We start from the raw sequence: 16870 nt of genomic DNA on the forward strand, positions 1-16870 counted from the left end.
TTGGCTGAAATCAGTTGGAACCAGGGGCAGTACTGTTGAGAGACCCTTCTATGCTGTGTTAATTTGGGGGGGGGGTTTGCCTGCAGTGCTCTTTCCTACAGCTCCTGACCCCTTTCACGCACGTGTGTGAGGGTCGCCTGTGCATGCAGCAGGGCTGGGGGGCGTGTGCCAGGCAGAAAGCAGTCCCTGGTGGGGAGCTGCGGCGGGGGAGGGGTAGGCTGCCACCGCTCTGTCCTCCCACTTCTTCGATTTTAAAGTCACATAGTCAGTTGTAAACCTGTTTTACCCACTGAGCTCAAAGATCCGTTATTAAGAGACATACGATTGTTTGGCCCAAAGATCTTGAAAAACAAATGAATTTTGCAGCTGCCCATCAGCTATGAATGATTGGAGTTCTGTGGCTTTAAAGGGCTGGAATTAGCAAAATGCTCTAACACAGCGTTTCCCCCTCCGGAAGCGTTGGAGCTGTGCCGCGTGGCTCACTCCAGCCAGGCCCAAGTGCCTGGGGTGGTCCGCAAGGCCCCGGGCTCTCACGCCAGCACACCTGAGAAGCTTCCCCTTGTATGTTCTTCACCTGCCCTGCGTGCTGGAATTTCAGTTAGTTGTTACCCTCCTTCGTTCTCGGGAGCCCTTATTTCCCTAGGGGTTGTTTTATGGGCTGAGTTGTGGACCTCCCGTCCAAATCCATATGTCTGAGTCCTAACCCTCAGGACCTCAGAACGTGACCGTTTGCTCTTTAGAGGAGATGGGGCCTTTAAAGAAGTCATTAAGGCTAAATGAGGTCATTAGTGTGGGTCCTAATCTAATAGGACTCGTGACCTTACAGAGGGAAATTAGGACACGCAGAGAGATATTAGAACTGCACGCACAGAGGGGTGACCGTGTAGGGACACGGTGAGAAGGCGGCCTCAGGAGAGACCCACCCAGACCGCACCTTGATCTTGGAGCCCAGCCTCCAGACTGTGAGACTGCGTTTCTGTGGTTTGAGCCCCAGTCTGCGGTGTTTGGTTGTGGCCACGCAAGTGGACCAACACAAGCAGCTCAGGGTGTGACACAGGCGGGGCGTAGACAGAGGTGACGTGGCCTGCCCAGCTGTTCCATACTGTTACAGCGCTTTGCAGGCGTCCCTGCCTGACCAAGCAGAAGGGGTAGCAACGTGCTGGGGGCTGGGGCCTGCAGGCACCTGTCCTAGGCTCCTCCTCCCTGCTGGAGTGACTGTCCTAACCACAGTGTCGTCTCACCAGGCCTACTCAGGGTTGTTCCTCTGTAAAGCTGTCCAACAGCCTTTGGCTACGATTCTTTCCTGCCTGTCTTTCTTTTTTAAAAATTGGTCTTTGTGGAGAACCAATATCTTTTAATTAAAAACATTTTTTTTATTGAAGTATAGTCAGTTACAGTGTGTCAGTTTCTGGTGTACAACACTGTGTCCCAGTCATGCACATACGTACATATATTCGTTTTCATATTCTTTTTCATTAAAGGTTATTACAGGATATTAAACATAGTTCCCTGTGCTGTACAGAAGAAATCTGATTTTTTAAAATCTATTTTTGTATATAGTGGCTAACATTTGCAAATCTCAGACTCCCAGATTTATCCCTGCCCACCTCCTTTCCTCTGGTAACTATAAGACTGTTTACTGTGTCTGCAAGTCTCTTTCCGTTTGGTAGATGAGTTCATAGTGTCCTCTTATTTTCTTTCTTTTTTTTTTTTTTAGATTCCACATATGAGTGATATATGGTATTTTTCTTTCTCTTTCTGGCTTGCTTCACTTAGAATAACAATCTCTAGGTCCATCCATGTTGCTGCAAATGGCATTATTTTATTCTTTTTTATGGCTGAGTGGTATTCCATTGTGTAAATATACCACAGCTGCTTTATCCAGTCATCTGTTGATGGACACATAGGTTACTTCCATGTCTTGGCTATTGTATATAGTGCTGCTGTGAGCACTGGGGTGCTGTATCTTTTTGAATTAGAGCAGAACCAGTATTTTTTAGGGGGGAGTGGGAGATAATTAGGATTATTTGTTTATTTATTTATTTATTAATGGAGATACTGGGGATTGAACCCAGGACCTTGTGCATGCTAGACACACAGTCTACCACTGAGCTACACTCTCCCCCCGTTTTAGTACTTTCTGATGTTTCCCTGTGTCTTGGCTATCTGCACACCTCTCTTGTCTGTCCTAGAAAACTGCTTCCTGGAGGGCAGGGTCGTGTGTCATTGCACATGCCCACCGTACCTGGGACAATTTCTTGCACACGGCAGGTGCTCAGAAAGTGCTTGTTGGATGGTAGCCCGTCTGGTGTGTGCTGAGTGGTTGTGTGGCTTTCCTGGGGCTGCTGCAGCAATTTACTACAGACTTGGTGGTTTCAAATAACAGAACTGTATTCTCTCATGGGCTGGAGGCTTGACGTCTGAACCAAGGTGTTGGCAGGACCACACATCCTCTGAAGGCTCCAGGGGAAGGTCCTTCCTGTCTGTTTGAGCCTCTGGTGTCTCCTGATGCTCCTTACCTGGGGAAGCATCACTCCAGTCTCTGCGCTTCATCTGTGCGTGGCCTCCTGCTCTGGGTCTCCATCTGTCCTTCTCTGTCTCCTAGAAGGACACACTCACTGGATTTGGGGCCACTCTAATCCAGTACGGTCTCACCTCCGTTTTTACATTAATTGCATCTGCAAAGACTCTGTTTCCAAATAGAGTTGCATTCGGAAGTTCTGAGTGGACACGAATTTTGGGGGGACACCATTCAAAACACTGCCATGAGTATTCACCGAGGGGATCCCTTTGGGGTGCAGGCTGGTGTTTTAGGAATCTCCTCAACTCAGGTAACATCTGAAGGAGCTGATGAAGGGGAAAAGAACACTGCTGTTGAGGGACTGGCGTTTGTGGGCCTCTGTGGGTCTGGCCAGCCTGGTTTGAGTGGAGAGGAAAGACCTCACTAACTGGAAGGTTGTAGGTGTTCTCTGGCCAGTGACGGTTCAGAAGGCATTTTTTCCATAAACCATTTGGATGGTTGGGGGCCCCTGATGTCTCCCAGAGGTTACAGATGGGCACTTATTTCTAGACTGAGGGCCATCATGCACATGTTTTGTTTGGCCAACAGAGTTAAGAAAAAAACTATAATATTGGTTATGAACATTTAAAAATTGGAATTTTTTAAAATAAAAAATTTACACAATTGCAGACAGTGGACTTTTGTGACCTGGGAGCAGTATTTGATGGGGTCGACGTCTTGACTCTCCCTTCCAGAGGGGGACAGTTTCCCTGGTGAAGGGCCAGGGAGGGAGGGCAGAAGGCCTGCACACTCAGGGTGATGGAGGGGACCTCGTCAAGCGGGCAGGTGGAATAATGCACTTGAGTTAGTGTGGAGACAGGTTCTGCTGCTGTAACGAGCTTCAGTAAGCTAGAGTGACCAAGAGCATTTGATTAAACAGTAGTCCAGGTTAGGCTTTCCTCGTCTGACAGAGGGGCTCCCCAGGCTTGAAAACCCAGGTTCCTGCTGTCCTGTTGCTCTGCTCTGGCCTCAGCTGTCTGATCCACAGGTCTCAGCACAGCCTCATTCCCGATGGCAGGAATGGAGTTGCGGTGAAAGAGAGGGCACACCCCTTCCTGGGGGACACCACCCAGAGTGTCAGCACCGCTTCTTTTACATGCATCTCATGGGTTGAGACTCAGTGATGTGGCCACGCGTAGCTGCCAGGGAGGCTGGGAAAGGTGGTCGTTACCCGGCAGCCGTATATCCAGCCACGAAATTCTGTTAACGTGTATGAAGGCGAGAATGGATACTAGGGGCCGCTGGTGGTCCTGGCCGTAGCACTGGACTTGGCTTTTGGAGCTAGGTTTGGGAATGATGGGAGCCTTGGGACTTCCCAGTGGCCTTGTCTTTGGGTGACCGCCGTGGTGGTGGAATGCGGTGGCATCAGCATCTCTAGGAGTTAGAGAGAGTGTGTGTGCATCATTTCTTGGGTCTTGAAGATGGCGTTCTGCTTCTACAGTCGACATGTTTGAAGCTAAACTCGCGTCGGTGAAGCCAAGGTCACCTAACAGGAGACTCCTTTGAGGCTCCGTTCATCTCCACTCCCCCTTGCTGACCACACCTGGCCTTCTTCATCTGCTGACGTCTCCTGTTTGGCTCCTCTAACTGTTTCAACTCCAGAAGGAGAGTGGGGCTCCTTGGCACATTGAGTGCCTTTATCCCTGCACCGGGTCCTGCTGTGGACGTTACCGGGAGCTTCAGATGTAAAGCAGAGGCACAGGTTACAGAGTTTAGGGATGGAAAGAGGGTTCCTTTATCACCTGAGGAGTAGAGATGAACGGGGAACTGTCCTTCCCACCTAGAACTCCGGAGCAGGAAATGTATTCTCATTTGAAAACAAAAGCAAATGTCTCCCAAGGGGAATATTTGCAGGTCTGCGCTGTGAGGAGAAGCCCAGATGTCAAAGCATTAAGTATTTGCTTCCAGCAGAAGATGGGATTGGAGATGCATCATCCGAGCATGCAGAGCGCAGTGGAGAGAGAACCTTGGAAAAGAACTGGTCTGTGAAGAAGGTTTTGGGGTTTTTTGGTTTTAATTGAAACTGTAATTAGAAACGTATAGAATCATCACAAGCCCCTTTGTTAGTTTTTAGTTCAGAAACCTCTCCTGCTAGTAGACGTTAAAAAAAAAAAAAAGCAGCAAAGACAGGAGTCTGGGGACTCTCACACTTGTCCTTTGTGTGTTCCTCACGTCGGGGCCCCAGCGCACGCGAGTTTTCTTGCGTTTGGTCGATGCTTTACCAAATCCTTCTCTTGGGAAGCTGAGAATGCGTTTTCCCCTGGAGTGTGGAGCATCCTTCACCCTGCTTTTGGTAAATGAAAAATATTGCCTGCTATATCAGTAAACAGAGGGTGCTGCAGCCATCAAGTCATCAGCTGCTACTGCCACCCCCGACGGTGAGCAGAGGGAACTCAGGATGGAGACCAGCAGGCTGCCTGGCTTCTGCCGCCGCCCCCAGCGGTGCCCCCTGAGGGGACTCAAGGATGGGAAAGCACAGGCAATGGCCCCAGACAGCTGAGGTGCAGATCACAGGAGTGGTTTCAGTGAGCCCAGACTCTTGCATCTTCCCACACACCGGAAAGCGCTGAGCTCCTTAACTTGGAATGTCTGGTTTTCTTTAATTAACAGTAATCTTTTGATGTTCCAACCACCTGGTCTGTGTTGCAAACACTCCTATGTACCTTTGCCACTTTGGAACAGTCTCTTAGAGCTGCGTCCTGGGTTCGAGTCCTCAAAAGTCCACCGAATAAAACATAACTCTCAGCTTTTAATTTGTGCATTTTATTTCAGTCGATATGTCTTACTCCTATTTAGATACAGGCAAGGACTCTTACCAGAAGTTTGGGAGGGCTGTTCAGCCTCATCCTACGTGACAGAGGCCATTGAATCTGCACTTTTGATGTCCTCTTCAAAAGAGGTGACACCAAAAGGTGGATGGATTACACATTTTGATAAAGCATTCATCTTTAAAAGACATGTGCCAAGCTTGTATCCGTCACGGTAGGTTATGTTCATGCTGCCTTGACAAGCAACCCCTAAGTCTCAGTGAGTTAAAACGACAAAAATTTCATCTCATCTCATTCTCCACGTTCAGGGTGGAGCTCAGTGATAAAGCACGTGGTTAGTGTGCCTGGGGTCCTGAGTTCAATCCCCAGTACCTCCATTAAAAAAAAGTGTGTAGGAGTACACATTAAAAAAAAAGAAATGATAAAGGACACAGCTAGAAGAAAGACCACTGAGTTACATAATCTAGGGGAGAGAGGTTGGTGGCCCGGATGAAGATCATGGGATGGAAGTGATCTCCAGGACTGAGAGTTAATAGGTGGTAACTGGTGGAGTGACAGGAGAGCGCTGAGTCAGCACTTCCGGCTTCCTCATCCGTCAGCGAGCAGGGCTGTCAGGGTTGCTCTTCTGGAGGGGAATCTTGCTCAAGGATTATGGTTTGTGCAGCGTGTAGCAGCCCCTCTGGTCCATTTGTGTCCTAGATACATCATTCAGGATTACGTTCAGCTGCATGTTAAAGAAAATGCAGCCTCAAATGAGATAGGGCTTTGTATTTTCGTGACATGAAAATTTCAGATGTAGGAGGGCCAGAGCTTCCAGGTATGTTGGCTTCACTGAATCACTGAGGACTCAGGCTTCGAGCTTGCTGCTCTGTCATCTTGATGACAGTGACCCTTGTCTTGATGCTGTCAGGATGGCTGCTGGAGCGCCAGCTGGTATGTCCACCTTCCGGGCTGGAAGAGGGGGAAACAATGGTGGGCAAGAAAAAAAGACAGCTGCAGCACCCCCCTTTCTTGGGAACGCTGTTCAGTGACTTCTGCCCACATTTCATTGGTCGGACCTGTCGGGTGCCCACCCCAAACTGCACCAGAAGCTGGGAAGTAATAGCTGTGTCGCTGGGGCATTACCACCACCAATACAACTCGAATTCTGTGAGGAAGAAGGAGAGTGAATGCTTATTGGGTAGGCCACAGAGGTCTTCCAAACCCCTGCTCCCCTCACCCGGTGCACGTTTCTCTTCTGGCCTGTGAGCCTCTCTTGCGGTGGGCCTGCAGGTGAATCCTCCTTGAGTTTCACTGGCGTTGAGGGTCACTGTTTTGAAAGGGAGGCACATATGGCAAATAGCCATCATTGTTTGGTGGTTGATCTAATTTCCCTAGGATGCCTCTCTTTCATAGGTTGTCATTGTGCCAGCGTTGGATGTGTGTGTGTTTGTGTGTGTACGTGTGTACTCAGACTTTTCCCAATTGTCTAAAGTATCTTGAAAGTATCTCTAGGGGAGTGGGGAACTGCTCAGTGGCAGAGCGTGTTGCTTAGTGTGCAGGAGGTCCTGGGTTCAATCCCCAGTACCTCCGTTAAAAAAATGAAAGGAAAGTTGGTCTAGGAAATGCATTTTCAATAAGTGTTATTCTTGTATGAGGTCGTCTTTAAGCTGCCCTCCTGGGTGGGAATGGAAGAGTGTTACTGCCTGAGTCCCTGCAGGGTGCAGTCTTCTGTGATTGCTGATTGTTTTGAGATCGGAACTGTAAGGAAAATTGGGAAAATGAGTTTAGAGATACTGTCTGCATTTTTTTTAAATCACATTTCATCCATCCATCCATCCAATCAAATTGTTACACGACTGCACACCAGAATATAAAATCTTATTTAATGAAATTTATAGACAAGAAGGAGAGACAGACACGAATCTTCTGAGAAGGGCTACTGTAAAAATATGGGGCAAGCCTGAGGGATGCGGGAGACAGTTTTGTGTTTAAGTCATGTCTCAGGTACTTGCTCGTGGAGTGAGCTTGTCTCTGTTTCCTTGTCTGTAAAATGGAGATGGATGATAACAGTTCGTAACTTGTGTGTCTCTATTCAATTTCATTCCATCCCGCCCCATTCTATTCTACTGTAAGAAATGGTGTTAAGACCTACGCAGTTGACCCCACAGTCTGGTCAGCCATGCCTTGGTGTTTGGACAGCTCCTTTCAGGAACCTCACCCATGGCAGCAGTGGGGCAAGACTGGGAATGGGTCAGGCTGGAACAGCGAATCAGGGGGCCGCCTTCCGGCAGTGGGACCCTGCCCGGGAGGAGACCTCCAGGTCTCAGTGAGATTGATTTCTGGGCATCAGGACAGGGTAACTTTAATGGTGTTTAGTTAAAATTTAGTATGTAAAAAAGAGAACAAAGGACTCATGAAATCATTCTTCATCCATCACTGCTCAACACGAGGCAGTTAAGAGGCTCAGTTATAAACCAGCGGGGGAGGAGAGGGAGCAGGCAGGGGGAGGCTTGGAAAGGACACTCAGGAAAGATGTGGACCTGGTTGGTCCCGGGGGACTTGAACTTCACTGGTCCAGGTGAGGGTCTCCTCTGAATCCCACTTGGTCCCTCTCTCCCTTCCCACCAACCCCACGAGGCTTTGGATTTAAGGCTTCCAGCTGTGAACTCACCTGTCCTGTGGACCCTGAGGCTTTCTTCCAGTGTCAGGAATGAAGCCCACCCCCTTGTCTCCTGCTCCGGGGGGTTCCCCACAGAGGCTGCCCTTGCTGGCAAGTCCAGCCGCCCATCGGGCCTCACCGCATCCCTTTCTGGCTACTGGCTGAGACATGGCCGGCTTTCTTCTTTCTGTACTGTTGTCAACCAGTAGCTTCTCCTTCTCCACCTGGCAGCACCCAGTACTGGCTTCTTAGACCCCTCGAGGCGCCCCCAGACCACTTCTCTCGGGTAACCACGAGCTTCCACCGTCTGGGGGTGCGTCCACTGTCTTGGGAAGCCTTAGGGGCTGCCTGCGACGTTCCCGACACAGCCACAGCCCCCTGTTGGTCACAGTGAATAAAGCATCACGCATGCCCTTAAGGAGCCTCCACTTTCCAGCTAATTTCTGCTTAAAGATGATTTCTCCCACGTCTGCACCGGTGCCACCACACGCCCACTGTGTCGTTTTCTCTTCTGAGAGCTGAGGTGGGCCCCACCTCCTTCAGCTGCTTAAGCAGAAGGGGCCTCGGGCCGCTCCTCTCTTCCTGGCCTTTGGGGAAGGATGGATGGGAGGAGGAACAGAGGGAAGGGCGCCCCGGGCTCTTTGTGATGAAGGCTGGAGCCCAGTTCCCTTTCATCCTCCCCATCTCCACGGGAGGCCTGCTCGGAGCGGCACCTGCTCGCACATTGAGAGAATCACGGGCCTTCGCCGGGTCCTGTGTGGAATTACTGTGGGAACAGGAGGACGCCCCAGTGGCATTAACCTGCCTCCCGGGGGCGCTGTAGACCTCTCCCTTTGTCCTTCATCAGACCGTGTGGAGAGGGGCCAGCACCCCTCTGAAGAGCTCCCTCCTCACCTCTGATAACAAACACACCCCTGCCAGTTGTCTCCCCTTTCACTGGGGACCGTGTGTAGGTTACAGAGCGTCCCCTCTGGGAGAAGGACGCCCCTCTGGCCCACTTCCCTGTGGGCCGTGGGGGTCTCCATGCACCTCAGAAGTGACCCATGAGTCCCACCTAGGCAGCCGGGCCCATGGGCTCCTGGCATGTGAAATCACATCCTCCCGGAAGAAAAAACGCACCCTTTTTATATCTTTGTTGGCATGGGGAGTTTCCAGTGGAGGTGTGTGGTTGCCGTGGTTGGTGTGGGGCCCTCAGCACACTAGCCGTTACTTAAGTCAGGACTGTTGTTTGCAAAAGACAGAGAAGCCCTCCCAGACGGGAGTGAGCAAAAGGAGAATGGATGGGCTGGATCAGCAGAGGGACCCAGGGTGTAGGGGACGACAGGCTTGGCTCGATTCAGGGCTCCAGTGGTGTCACCAGAATGAGGAGTCTGTCTTCTTTCTGCGTTCTGAAGTGGGCTTTCCCCTCATGGTGACAGAGTGGCTGCCAGCAGCTTGGAACCGCATTCTCTCAGGTTCCCGGCCAGTAGGGAATTGCAGAGACTTCTGTGGTAGGCAGAGCTCTAAATGTGCTCCTAGATCCCACATCCCAACTCCCGGAAACCTGTGGGTACAGTGGGGTGTCACCGTGTGATGGCGTTGCCTTGGAGGGAGAGACCTCCTGCGAAGGTCTGATCTGATCTCACGAGCCCTTGAAAGGGGAGCACTCTGTCTGGCTGGAGGCAGGCGGGAGAGTCAGAGGGTCGAGGATGGAGAAGGATCTGATGATGAAGATGGAGGACCCACGTGTGGGGACCAGAAGGCCACCTCCTGCTGCTGAGCGGCCCCAGCCAGCAGCGTGCAAGGAGGCGGGACTGCAGTCTTGCACTCACGGGGGGCTGATTTCTGCCAGTGACCTAGAGCAGATTCTCCCGCAGGGCCTCCAGCTGCGCCCCCACTGGGGCCAGCACCCTGATTTCTTCCTTGTGACCCTGAGCGGAGGGCCTGGCTGAGATGCCCATACTCAGACCTTCAGAGCCAGGAGCTGACGGTTGGTGCCGCTTGTGGTCGTGGGACACGGGCACAGCCTCTCCTGACTCCACCTGAAGGCTGGAGCCACACTGCTCAGTTCTGGTGGTCTTTTCTGCTTGTCCCTGCATCAGCCAGCACTAGGGATTCAATCCTGAGTTGCTGGTTGGTGGGTCCCCTCTCCCACCCAGCTTCGGGTCAGAGACAGGTGTGTCTACCTGTTCCGGCCATGTCCCTGTGATCTTGAACACTCACTTTCCTTGTTAGCTTATGGGAGAGAAGGGGGACGTCCTTGTCAACTGTGCACCCCACACTCGTTGCCTGTCATCTCATCCGTTCCGTGTGAGAGCTCTTCCCGTCTGGCAGCGCCAGGATGCGGGGATGCAGGCGCGAGAGAACCGGTCGCGGTGGCTGGTGCAGAGCAGCACGTGCACTGCTTTTCAAACTGCAGGTCGCAGCCCGTTAGTGATCACGGACTCGAGGTCGTCAGAGACGGAGAGGAAGCGAAGATAGTGGAGAACACAGTTGTGGTTCATGAAACCTTTGTTTCAGCTACCCGTCCCGTGTCCCTGGTGGGTTACATGCCCCGGTCCACCAGGCTTCAAGGCTGAGTAGCTGAACTTGGGGGTCGCTGGAAGTAGCTGCTGGGGGGCAGCATAGTAGTTCTGTGCCTGTTCGGGAGCCTCAAGGGGGACATCTGGCCTCCATTTTGGGGTCTTCAGAACGTGAGGTCCTCAGTGCCCCTGCTCTCACAGGTCACCTGCCCTGGTCACCAGCTCCAGGGCAGCGAGAAAGGCCCTGGCATCCTCCTGACACAGCCTCCCCAGCTCCGGGCTTGCGGGCTGGCAAAACCCGCCCGCCATCCTCCAGGAGAGTTTTGAGGGTCATCTGGGTATGAGAGGTGACTGTGACTCACTCTGAGTCTCGTGGCTGCTCTCCTGGAGAACACGCTTTGTCCATTCACTGTCCCTTGCTGTCCTCCTGTGTGCCAATACTGGATGGTGACAGGTGCTGTGAAGACAGGGATGTGAGAGAGTGGCCGGGCAGGGCTGGGTGAGGCCCCTCACGTGGGGAGATCTGAGGGGTGGCATTTGAATAGGGAGTGGGATGCTGGGGGAAGAGTGTTCCAGAGTTCTAGAATGTTCCATGTGCTGCCTGATGTCAGGAGTGAGCTTGGAAGAACGAGACGGCCAGTGAGGCAGGGAGGGGGTGCGGTGGGGAGAGGGGTGTGGGAGGAGGCCAGTGGGGTCTGGCCTTTTAGGTCGCCAGGTACCAGCGGTAGGTTCTGTGGTACCAGTGGAGCCCCGGGGACGTGACTGCCGACTCCAGGGGCCGCGTGGTTGTGCAGAGAACTCGGTGGGCAAGGGTGGGCAGGGGCCCGTTGTAAGAGTCCAGGTGGGAATAACGGCCCGGAGCAGGCTGGGTGCCGGGAGCCGCGACTGCCGTGGTGGCAGAGCCCGCGGTAACGCACGCACTTCCATGGGAGGCGCGCCCCTCCTCCCTCGGTGCGAGGGGTGTGGCTGGTTGATCTAACCTGTGGGCCAAGGTTGTGAGGGTCTTTGGGCTCCTTCCATTTTCCATTAAGAAAATCAGGGCTGCGGTTTTCTAAAACCCGTTGTACTGTGAGTGCTGTTTTAACTCATTCGTGGGTGTGTGCCGGAGACCTGATTGCTGGCGCTTACCGTGCTGTGGGGCCTTCTCCCTGGAGCGCCTGGGTGTTCAGTTAGTGTTGCCGTCAGCGGTGTAAAGCAGGCAGTTAGCACGCCTGCTCAGTGAAGGGCCTTGTTTGTCTCCATGTGGGAATATGGGTGGACAGAGTCTGGAAGTCTTACATTCTGCATGACAGAAATTTCTTAATTTTTAATTTTTTTCCTTCTTACCTTTCCACTTTACTTAGATTGTCTTAAATTTAGAAAGAATTGCTTTTTTTTTAAGTTGAAGTACAGTTGATTTACAGTGTTGTGTTAGTTTCTGGTTGACCACAAAGTGATCCAGTTGGATATATGTATATACTCGTCTTTATTAGAAAGCATTGCTTTTATTTTCTGTTTACCTCTTTTGTCCAGTGTCCGGTTACCTGGGACTTTAGTAAAAGAAACAAATATCTGGTAAAATAAATGCCATAAAACCACATGGAACAAATTTTCTTTTCACGTGTTTTCTTTGTTCCTTTAACTTTCCTTTAGTTTATGAAACAAGTGACAAGCCAGGATGCACAGAGACTATGACACGTGTGTGTCTGGGTGATTTTTAACCCGAAGAGATAGTGATGATGTTTTCATCTTTAGAAAGGTAGGAACATTAAGGAATTCACGAGAAAGAAAGTGCATACTCTTTCTCCATGGTGATTCCACCTGGGAGCTGGTCTCTAATCAGTGCGACGTCCAGGTTATAGACGAACACTTCGTAGCTGGTGTGTGCGTGTCATTTCCTGTAAATGGGGTGGTGCAAACTGCGGCCCGTCCCCTCTTCCCTCCACCACTTCCAGTTCATGCCGTGGAGTCACCAAAGCCCCCTGGTTTCCCGGCCCCTGGCTGCGGAGGCCCCCGAGTGGCGTCCGGCCAGCTGGCAGGGGACACACAGTGTTGGAAGACGCCGCCTGGCTCCCCACCGCTCCAGTCTGCCCCCGCCAACATGCAGGCCTGTGGGCTGGAGGCCAGGCCGCGGGTGCCGTGGCCCAGGCCCAGCGCGGTGGTGCCAGCGGTCTGCTTCATCGTCAGATCCTCATCTTGGCAGACTTGGCCCCGCGCCAGGCACAGCCGTGGCGTTTAACCTCAGCGGGGGTTTAAACGCATCGATCAGCCCATCAGGTCCAGGGGAGCCTTGTGACTCCGGCATTCAGGGCCCCCGTGTGAATGTCCTCCTCACGTGGGAGGGAGGTGATGACCGTCTCCTGGGTCCTGTTCGTGTGGCGCTTTCAGTGTCCTGCACGCTGAACAAGCCCGCGAGGGGTGTGTAGTGTGTGCTGGTCGCTCAGTAGGCAAGGGTGATGAGACGCTGAGCTGGTTCTTAGCCGATTGTCTCGACTGAGCGACACACAGAATTTGTGATGAGCGTCAGATAGGAAACACACCTGGGCCTTGTAAGCAGAGGCTTCATTCCGGAGGATTCTTGCCAAGGGAGCAGCGAGGGGCCACCCAAACAGGGACTGCTCTGAGCATAAAGTCTGCAGGCATCTCCAGGGTCGCAGAAGAATTTCCCTTCATGGGAAGTAGGTGGGGCTGGAGGGGGGGGTGTGGGCTGAGGAGTGGCAGCATTAGGTAGCAGATCGGAGAGAGTTTCATCCCGAGGCCTGCCTGACCCCAGGATGTCTGTCTGTTGGCCAGGCTGGGCCACAGCACAGGACATGGCAGCATTTTGGAGACATGCAGCTCTGTGAATCATGGACAAGGCACAGATTTTCTATGATCTGTAGCTGACACCAGTCCAGTGCAGGCAACTCTCAGAGGGAGTTTTTGGGGGAGAATTGTGAGGGTTCACTGTAGGAGGGGTGAAGGAGGGGCAAAGGGCAGAGGCAGTGACTTGGCTGAGGAGAGGCCAGGCCATGCAGAGGAAGGTTCTTCCTGCTTCCCTGCAAGGCCAAGGGTGCAGTGGACATCGTGGCTCTGGGGAGACATGGGAGCCTCTGGACGTCTCTGCACGCAGGCACAGAGGTGGGGACGAGCAAGCCGAGAGCAGGGAGGCCCGCTTGGCTGGGCAGGTGCTCTGCTGGCGGGGACTGGCGGTGGTTGTCCATGAGCAGAATTGAAGGAGCCTGTGTTCCCCAAGGTCTGCAGACTAAATCCGCCTGAGCCCAAGGGGAGGCTGAGGCCTGGGCGGAAGAGCAGGGCGGGACGTCCGTGTTTCCTTCTACCACCATTGGGCACCGCCCCCTGGGTGGTGTTCAGGAAGACTGGGTTCCAGCCATGGCACTGCCCCTTAGAGTTTGTGTCTTTGTCTGTTTTTAAATTGAAGTACTGGGGATTGAACTGTTCTGTATACAGTAGCATCTGCTAACCCTGAGCTGTTTTATCTCTCCTCCTCCTTTCCCCCCGGTCACCGTAAGTTTGTTTTCGATGTCTGTGAGTCTGTTTCTGTTCTGTAAATAAGTTCATTGGTATTATTTCTTTAGATTCCACATGTGAGTGATGTCATATGCTGTTTGTCCTTTGTATGGTTCCATTTAAAAGAAATGTCTAAAATTGGCAAGTCCATAGAGACAGGAAGTAGACAAGTGGATATCAGGGGTGGGGGCGGGAGGGGAACGAGGAGTGACTGCTACTAGGGGTGGGGTTTCTGTCTGGGGAGATGGAAACATTGTGGAGTTTGCTAGTGGTGATGTTTACACAATGTTGTGAATGCATTTCATGTCACAATTTGCATACTTTAAGACAGTTACAGTGGTAAATGTTAAGCTGTGTGTGTTTTATCCTAATTTAGAAACAGCCTACTGGAGTGAGTGACACCTAATAAATGTCAGGGACGTGCATGATGACCTCAGGGACAGGGCGCTCTCACCTGTGCAGCTGCCACGCTTTGCATGGCAGTGTCCTTATCCTGGAGAAAGCTCTTCAATTCTGATGCAACCACTTTCCTACTGACTGGAAGCTGCACTGTGTCAGGCCTCAGCCCAGTGTTTTATGTACAAGCCCACCTGTGTTTCCTTCCAAACCTCGTGGTCAAATCTGAAACGACAAACATGCCCACTCGCACCACTTCTGTACAACGTACTATTGGAAGTCCTAGCCATAGTAATCAGAAAAGAAAAAGAAATAAGAGGGACCCACACTGGAAGAGAAGAGGTGAAGTATCACTGTGTGCAGATGACAGGATACTGTGTGTAGGAGCCATAAAGCCTGCACGCAGAAGCTACTAGAGCTGATAGAGTAGCGGGGTACAAGATGAACATGCGGAGACTGGTTTCATGTCTTTGCTTGTCTGATATCTCACTGTTAGTGTGAAAAAACAATCCTTTTTAAAATTGCATCAAAAAAATTTACTTAGGAATAAACCAGACCTCAGCGATCTGCCGTGCCTCTGAGATTTCCCAGCCAGTGAGCTGCTGAGCCACTGGAAGTTCCTTCTAGCTTAGCGTAGGGACGGCATTGCCTCGATCCCTGCATCCACGTTTGAGTTGCGGTGTGGGTCACTTGTTGAGGGCTTCCCTAAATGGGCTTTTTGGCCGCTTTGTGCATAAGACAGAGGGTGGGGCTGCCCGCTCTCCAGGTCAGCGGGCTGGCATCTGCGGCTTTTCCGGATTGGGCACCCACCCATTCTGCTGACAGCAGTTCCCATGCTTTACTGGGAACCCAGACAGAGCAGTTTTGTGGCTCTTCTGACAATTTAGCACCAGTTACATTTCTCTGTAAAGATCAGGAGCAGGCACTGTGATTATTAGATTCCCAAGCGGGAGCTGTTCCTTCGGGGAATCTCGTGTTCCTTTCTGAGAAAGGCTGTCCATTCCTTGGGGACTTCCTGGTGTGTCTAAGGGCAGAACAAATCCCTAAGTGAGAAGAAAGAAATGACTCGGAACTGCCTCTTACGGAATGAAGGTGTGGGAGAAGAAAAAAGGTGGGGACCACAAAGCATTGATCTAAATGCTCTGATAAGACCCGCAAAATTGTGTTTTCAATTTTGAATTCATGGCCAGTGTTTAAAAAAAAATGCCCAAACGTTTCTCACAATTCTCCAGATTTCTGACTGTTTTCTTGAAAAAAGTCAGCGGCTCTGGCAGCAATCAGCTTGCACGAAGAAGCAGCAGTTCTTCCAAGTGCCACAGCCCCACCTGCCTGCTTCCATCTCCCTCACTGCCCGCTCCTGGGGGCCTCTGCCTTTGGCCCCTGGCTGAGGATGTGCTGCTGAAACGCCCACGCTCAGGTTCTTGCTCAGTTGGCAGCTTGACTGAGCCACTGAGCCCCTTTGTGGTTCCATCTCCCACCTGCAAAGGGAACTACTCCAAGGCTGTCACGGGAGATGCAGTGTCCTGGATAGACCTGGAAGTGCTTGGGGACCTTAAAGATGCTTCGAGAAATGTAAGGTTTGTTTCATCCAAATTCTGTGCACACGAGCTGAACTCACCCCGCCAGTTTGGAGATGGCGTTGAGCCGCCCTCCAGCTTGCTGATGGAAAATGATTCCTTATTTCCATAAATAATCCTGCCAAGCAAGTGATTTAATTGATTTAATGAGTCGTGTTGCGAGATTCAGACCTGGCCAAGAGTGTGTATTTATTGCCATCTCCATCTGTGGAACTTTCCTTAGAATTAGAGCAGTGCAGTTTTAGTGAGGGATTTGAGGTTTTAACTTGAATTGTCTTAGAACTCTTGGAGCATTGAGCCAGAGAGTTGGAGACACATTCTGAGCCAAACATCCTTTGATGATCTGGGGGGTTCTAAGCTTCCGTGGGAGGTGGGCGATACAAAAGTTCGACCCTTTTCCACCCTGAAAACATGTCAGAGCACATCTCATATCATGTCCAAGGACAGACAAGCAAAGATGCTGGCCCATTGACCATTGTCTTGTTCGATTCAGCTGACTATAAATAGTTCTCTTCTAGGTGCCATTTTCTCCTGAGATTTTGTCATCTGCCACCATCTCTCATATGGTGTCATTTTTGTGTGCACTTAGAGAAGGCCATTCATTCACTCACTCACTCACTCATTAAATCAGCCGTTTTCAACCAGGTGCTTTTTTTTTTGCTCCTGGCGGACGTTTGGTGATGTCTGGAGAAGTTTTTGATTGTCATAGTTGGTGGGTGTGCTGCTGGCATCCAGTTGATAGAGACCAGGGATACTGTTAAACATCCTGCAGTGTGCAAGACCGTCTTGTGCAGCAGGTAATTCTCCAGCCAAGACTGCCTTGTGCTGCAGGTAATTCTCCAGCCCCAGATTTCAGTGGTGCTGAGGTTGAATATTAAACAATGTTCACTGGGTGTCTTCTTTTCACAATCGCTGTGCTAGGCACCGGGGATGAGGTG

The 16870-nt window shown here is 51.5% G+C and overlaps 1 protein-coding gene across 2 annotated transcripts in view; it reads left to right on the forward strand.

Moving 5' to 3' along the window:
- RIMBP2 (RIMS binding protein 2) overlaps positions 1–16870 on the forward strand; it is a 230315-nt gene that overhangs the window by 16691 nt on the left and 196754 nt on the right. The gene's annotated exons all lie outside the window — the stretch shown is intronic.

Source organism: Camelus bactrianus, chromosome 32 (genome assembly GCF_048773025.1).
Source record: "Camelus bactrianus isolate YW-2024 breed Bactrian camel chromosome 32, ASM4877302v1, whole genome shotgun sequence".
Classification (NCBI taxonomy): Eukaryota; Metazoa; Chordata; class Mammalia; order Artiodactyla; family Camelidae; genus Camelus; species Camelus bactrianus.